The sequence below is a fragment of the Camelus dromedarius genome, chromosome 29 (genome assembly GCF_036321535.1).
Source record: "Camelus dromedarius isolate mCamDro1 chromosome 29, mCamDro1.pat, whole genome shotgun sequence".
Lineage (NCBI taxonomy): Eukaryota > Metazoa > Chordata > Mammalia > Artiodactyla > Camelidae > Camelus > Camelus dromedarius.
In genome coordinates, this window is record NC_087464.1 from 4140000 (window position 1) to 4146721 (window position 6722).

Consider the following 6722-nt stretch of genomic DNA (forward strand, 5'->3'; position numbering starts at 1 on the left):
AATGCGCACTTTGGAGCTGTGAACAGAGCTGGTGGTGCTTTGGGTACTATCACCATCACCCACATTTAGAGGAAGCAGGGCCGTGCTCCAAGGAGCGGGGAGTGCTGTATGTGGCCATGTGGCCACCTTTCTTTGGAGACATGGCCTCGAGTTTGACTTACCTGGACTCCCCACACAAACACTTGGCCCCCCTAGGAAACCCCCAGTCCGGGGAAGCTCTCCCAGGCCTGCTCACGTGGGCAGAGACAGACCTTCTTGCCCTCAGGTGCAAAGTGCGCATGCGCCTGACTGCGCAGAGCACAGGTGCCCGGGCCTTAGGGCGGGACTGTGGGGGCCCCTGGGGGCCCCCCAAACGTAACTCCTTCCTTTTTGGTGCTTACCAAGCATCGATTGTGACCCACTAAGGTGCAGACAGAGCTCAGTGGGAGGTGATCAGCAGAAAATGGAGTGGATCACACATCGAATGCATCACACTTAGGGTGAGTTGATGCTGTTTTGTAAAAATTGTATCAGTTACAGATACATATATGTACGTGTACTTACATCTGTACAGCAGGTGTGCATGTATCACACGTAGGGTGAATGTGCGGCACGTGTATTTTTTATGAAAATTGTATCCATTACAGACAAATGCATGTGTTTTGTATACACATGTACATACATTATACATCCAAACATGTATACATGTGTACACCCGTGTGTGTGGGGTTGTCTCGTGAACTGTTTTATCTCCTGTGAGTCACAGCCAAGGAAGTTTGAGAAACCCTCTTCTATTCTGTTTACCTAAAGAGAAAGAAAAACAACAAACCAAAGGTCCCTCGGCTTCTCAGGAAACAGGCCACAGACGTTTCTAGGCGGGCTCTGAAGGTCAAGGGGCGGAGACTGGGTTCCCGGGCCTGCCACAGGCACAGGAGGGCGTGTTGACACGGGCTGCGGGTGTCCGGGAAAGAGCTTGGATTTGAAGAGTCCAAAAGAGCTCAGTGTGTACCCCAGCTTCCCTGGTCCTCCTCGGCCCTTACCTGTCTTACCCGCGTCTGGAGGCCGTTTTGAGGTTAAGCGCGGTATCATATGTGAAGGTTCTTACACGAGGCCCTAAGGAGACCCTTCTTCCTTCTTGTTCTCACAACCAGAGGTTTTTAACTTGCAGAGGAAACCCGAGTCATCCCCGACATCCTTTCCAGCGACAAAGGCCCCTTAGAACCAATCCCACCCCCAGCCTACAACTCACAAAGGAACAAAACACAGACAAAAACTTAAAACAAGCAACAACACCACACACTGAACCCGCCCCGTCCCTCGGTGTGCGTAAGATACACACAGGAAGGAAGTGGCTGGGTGATTCAAAGAGGCCGAGCGTTGATGTCTCAAGCAAAGGAATATTTTCCGACAAGCCCGCCCTGGCTGTGGTTTGGAACAAGGTTTCAGACGTAGCCTTGCCAGTGCCCCCTCCCCGACCCCCGCCAGCCCTTGTACCTGCTGTCTAGACACAGCAGCGAGGGTGGACCCCACACAGGAAGGCCCCCAGCAGCTGAGCAAACGCCGCTGGGCTGGCCCTCACGGCTGGCGCTGCGGTCCAGGGCGGGCAGGCGTGGGCGGCTGCCCGGTGCGCAGGGCCGAGGGAAGACCTCCAAGAAGCCTGTTTCTCCATGTGTTTCCAGCTCCTGACTCACCAACAAACCTGTTTTTGATTTCTCATCCTAACCAGCTTCAGGCCCCGGCAGGTCCAGCCTGATGGAAGGTGTCACTCCCTAACCCTTCCACACCCCTGCGACCCGCAAGGGCTTACCTGCCAGCCCCAGCTCGGAGCCGGTCAGCCCCCACATCCAGGCTCCTTGGGTGGCCAGCACCCTGACTGGTCTGTGCTCCTTGTTCTCTGCCCTTCCTCTCTCCTCCAACCATGAGCCCACATCCCCGTCCCTTCCCCAGAGCCTGGTGCCATGCCCCCTCTTCTGTGCACCTTCCCTGCCTCTCCCCTGCTGGGATGGATGCTGCGGTTTACCAGGTCGGCAGCTGCCTATCCAGCTATGTGAGCAAGTGGATTAACTCTCTTTATCCTTCCCTACCTGTAGAATGGAGATAATCAAGGTGTCTGCTGACACAACATCACAGCCCCAAGGCACTGAGCCCGGCCCGTGGTACCTTTGGCTCCATCCACGTCAGCTTCAGCGGTCATGATGATAACAGGCCTTTCATCCTCCTAGAGGTGTACTCTCTCTGCAGTAAGACTTACTAGTCCTCCCTCCATTTTCCCTTCTTGCCCATAGAATCTTCTCTGCATGCAGCAGGGGGGCTGCCTCTCCTAGCTGTCCAGGGCCTGGAGCCCCGGAGTGGTGGAAGGCAGCTGAGAGCCTGAGAGTGGCAAACAGCACCCCCTGCGGGAGGGGCAAGAGCAGCTCGGGAGGCCGCGCCTTAGCTGCCTCGGACGGGCCTGGGGCCAACGTCCACTGCACTGGCCGGAGACATCGGTCAGCATTGACCATCCTCCAGCCAAGCAGGGGTCGGGCTGTGCTCAGATCAAGGGCTCAGGAAGACCTTGCAGGCTGAGCGCCCCCTGTGGGAGTGTCTCTGAGTTGACGTTCCGCGGGGCCCTCGAAAGCTCTGGAGTCCAAGCCCCTAGGCCAGATAGTCATCTCCACGCCTGACCTTCAGCCAAGCACACTCATCCGCAGAGGCGGGGGCTAACCAGGCGACTGCGCCTGAGGGTACCAGGACCTAAGCCGACCACCCAGGCTATCCTTGGAGGGACTGGCACTGAGGCTTGAGAAATGGGTGCCTTTGAAAGATGTATGATGAAGGTGACTCTCAGCAGGGTGAACTCAGGGCATCATGTTTCCCTAGTGATCAAAAGTGCAGGATCTGGGCGCCCAGCCTGGGCACGCGCAGCTGTACTGGGGCTCGCCTGGCCCTCCCGTCCGGGGGCTTCTCAGCCTCTGTACCGCTGGACTTCACACAGGCTCCCCTGGTTTTTTTCTATTATAAATACTTTATTTCAACTAGAAGGTACAATCTCTCAGGGGGGTTAGAATTTGAAAAGCTCCAATCACATCCTGTATAACTCCATAAAAAAACAGCGGGACAGCCCGGCTTAGAGCATATACATTTCTGCACAGTCTTTATGGAATCTGCACAAAGAATTGTCTTCTCCCTTGGCTCCAATTACTTGTTCTTGGCTGTGGGGTTCTTTCTGTCCCAGTATATCCAGATTGGTGAAGTGACAAGGACAGCAATGTAGCCAAAGTTCTCTCCAAGCATGCAGGAAACGGGTCCTTCCTGCCATGGCCTTCCCCAATCAAGTGGAAAATTTAAGTCTCCAAGCCTTGTTCCTACAAAACTAGAAATCGTAATGATCAAGAGACTCTTCTCCCAAATGGATGTGACCCCATTTCTGCGGAAAACTCTTAGCCCTGCTTTGAAGTTTCGTCCTCACAAACGTGAACAAGATACAGTAGTAAAAGTAGACCAGCGAAATGCAAAGGAAAACGTTTCCAACACCAACTCGATTAGTGGTGCTCTGTACAGAACAAAAATTACCGGAAAGGGGAAACAAGACGTAAGAAAGTCAATACAGCTTTTCAAAAGGCTGGTGACCTTGTGATAATGAACTTCTTTGAGAAGATGCAGTTGGTTTCACTACTCAGTGTGATACTAAGGTGACAGCAGTTACCAAAACAGAACAGGTGCATGACTATGTTATGCACTGGACTGTTTCCAATATTGCGAAGTTCTCCAAGAGGAATGATGGAATGACGATGCTAAGGATCATTGAAAATATGCGTAAAAGATGGGCACACAGTAGTCTCTTGAAGTCAGCATCTTTCATGGCTCCCCACTCTCGGAAGGCTCATCTTCTAGGGCGTGAGCTCCTCCTAAGAGCAGAAAGAAATTCTGAGACCTCTGTCTGCCTGCCCTGTGCCCAGAGCGCCCCTCCTGTCTTGCCCAAGGTACAGCCCACCCTCCATTGGTGCCCCCACCCAGCACCCATCCCCCACCTTCTCCCCCATCTACTCAAGGACATCACTGGTTCTCTCTCCTTTCCTCCAAATCATCAACCTTTCACTTCTACCAGATTGCTCCCATCAGTGGACCACATTGTTGTTACTCCTGCTTTTAAACCCACCCGAGCTGCCTCCCCTCCTTCCTTCTTCCAGGGTGGAGTCCCAGGGGCCAGATTTACCCTCCCTCCAAAACTGCCAACGTGATCAGACAAGCTAGGTGAACAACAGGACATCAGGCAAGGAAGGACGGTGGTCCCTGGGAGACGGGAAATGGATGGGGTGAGGCCTGTGATGGCCCGCTCACTGCCTGAGAGATCTCTTCACTGCAGAGCAGACAGGGATTCCTGGATGAAGGGAGAGAGCCCCCAAGTTCAGGAGATGGAGCTGGACATCCAGGGAGATAAAGGCAGCTAGAGTTTTCAGGACAGAAGACCAAAAAGGAGACCGCTGCCAACAGAGAGCCCTGGTGATCTGCAGAAGGTTCCCTGGGGAACTCACACACCCCTGTGAAGAGCATGTAAGGGGAGATAGGCTTGTGCCCAGTGCCCACGTGGGGCTCCACTGGCCAGATCGGAACCTCAGATTCACTGGGTATCAGGTAGAGTGCCCAGGGTTATACCAGACTCTTACACCTGGACAGCACAGCTCCAAACTCAGCCAGCAAGTCCGAAAATTGAAACCAGGAAAGATCAAACAACTTTTAAGTCACTTCCTCGCACCTCAGGAAAAAAGCTCAAGACTATTTCTAAGAATATAAACGTATCGTGCAGCCCGCTTGGTCAAATCGCACTGCCTGGTATCCAGTTCAAATGGCCTTGAGCACGAAGAAGCTGGGGGAAAAAGAACTTGCTCAGCTGGCCGGCACAGAGCATCTCATATAGGTCAGAGGCCATGTCTGCCTGGGCAGCAGCTGTCAGGAGGGTAGGAGCGTCCTTGTCTTACACACGAGCTCCTCCTAAGAGCATGAGGACCATGACAGGGGGCGGACTGGGGAAGAGGTCATTCAATACACAAAAGAAGCAGGAAAAACAGCTCAAGTCCACATCCTCCTCCAGGAACCTTCCTGTCTCAGCCTCATTCCAAAACAGGGGTTTTTTTTCCTACTTGCTCTAATCTCTCTCCTCCTTTCTCTCCCTTTTTCCTCTTTATGGTGAATATAACATACATCCAGGAAAATGTTTCAAATAGAAATGTTCAACTTAGCGGATTATTGTAAAGCAAACCCCTATGTGGTCACCAGGCAGATGCATCCCAGTTACACCTCCTCCCTCCCTGCCCCCTCCCTGGATTCCTGCCCTCTGGCATCCCCAGGAAGCCCCTCCTTAAGTGGCTTTCTAGTTTACCTCCTAAGCCGGCATCCTTAAATGATGAGGGTGAGATGTGCATGTCTGTGTAACATTTATCAGTGGAATCAAGCAGTGTACGCAGTTTTAGATCCACCTTCTTTCTCTCCATATTATGTGCTTCTAAGATCTCACCATGTTAGGGAGGAGGGTATAGTTCAGTTGTAGAGCGTGTGCTTCGCATGCACGAGGTCCTGAGTTCAATCCCCAGAACCTCTGTTAAAATAAATAAACTTAATTACTCCCCCTGCTAAAAAATTTTTTAAAAAAGCAGTAGCACCAGAGTCCCCATCAGTGGATCCTACATCACCTGTCTGGAAAGAAAAAAAAAAGATTTCACCCTGCTGCTGTATGCATCTGTACATACTATATGCATGCTGTATGCATTGGGACTCCTGGAACCACTGGGGTTTTTTTGTTTGTTTGTTTGCTTGCTTTTGGCAGATGAGGCGGTACTGGGAATTGTTCCTTCTGTTCCAGCTGTACAGAATTCATTGTAGGAATATACATTTTTTTTCAGCCCATTACACTATGGATGAATATTTCCACTGTTTCCATCTGGGGACCGTCTTCGTCGGTTCAGACTGCTGTAACAAAAATACCACAGACTGATGGTTACAAACTATACTTACCAAAGGGGAAAGGGCGGGGAGGGATAAATTAGGGGTTGCGAATTAACAGACACACATCACTGTATATAAAATAGATAAACAACAAGGACCTAATACAGAGCACAGGGAACTGTATCCAATTTCTTGTAATAGCTTATCATGGAAAAGAATCTGAAAAGAAAATACATATGTATGTATGTGTATAACTAACTGAATCACTTAGCTGTACACCTGAAACTAAAGTTGTAAATCAATGACACATCAATAAAAAAAAAAATTTAATACAATTAAATAAAACCTCTTCCCTGAAAGCCATCAGGGAGTCCAGGTCTTTGGAGCACTTAAAAAAAAAAACCAAAAAACACAAAGACTGGGTGGCTACAACAAACACTTATTTCTCACAGTTCTGGAGGTGGGAAGTCCAAAATGTCTTTCCCTGTGTCCTCACACAGAAGAGAGAGAAAGAGAGACAGAGAGAAAGCTCTCTTGTGTCTCTTCAGGTAAGGTCACTAATCCCACATGAAGGCTCCACTCTCATGACCTAATCGCCTAATGACCTCGTGACCTAATTGCCTCCAAAGTCCCCACCTCCAAATGCCATCATGTTGAAGATTGAGTTTCAACATACGAATTCGGGGGACACAAACATTTGGTCCATAGCAGAGGCTGTGGTCAACATATTGCTAAGAATATACCTGCATAGGTATTTGGCTGCAAAACACACTCACACTAGTAGGTAAGTAGCTCCTAGAGGAATTGCAGGCTCACGGGTG

At 50.6% G+C, this 6722-nt stretch overlaps 1 pseudogene; it reads right to left on the bottom strand.

The window, feature by feature from the left end:
* Positions 1–3156: 3156 nt before the first annotated feature.
* LOC105093483 (phosphatidylinositol-glycan biosynthesis class F protein-like) lies at positions 3157–3820 on the bottom strand (annotated as a pseudogene).
* Between the last annotated feature and the right edge of the window lie 2902 nt (positions 3821–6722).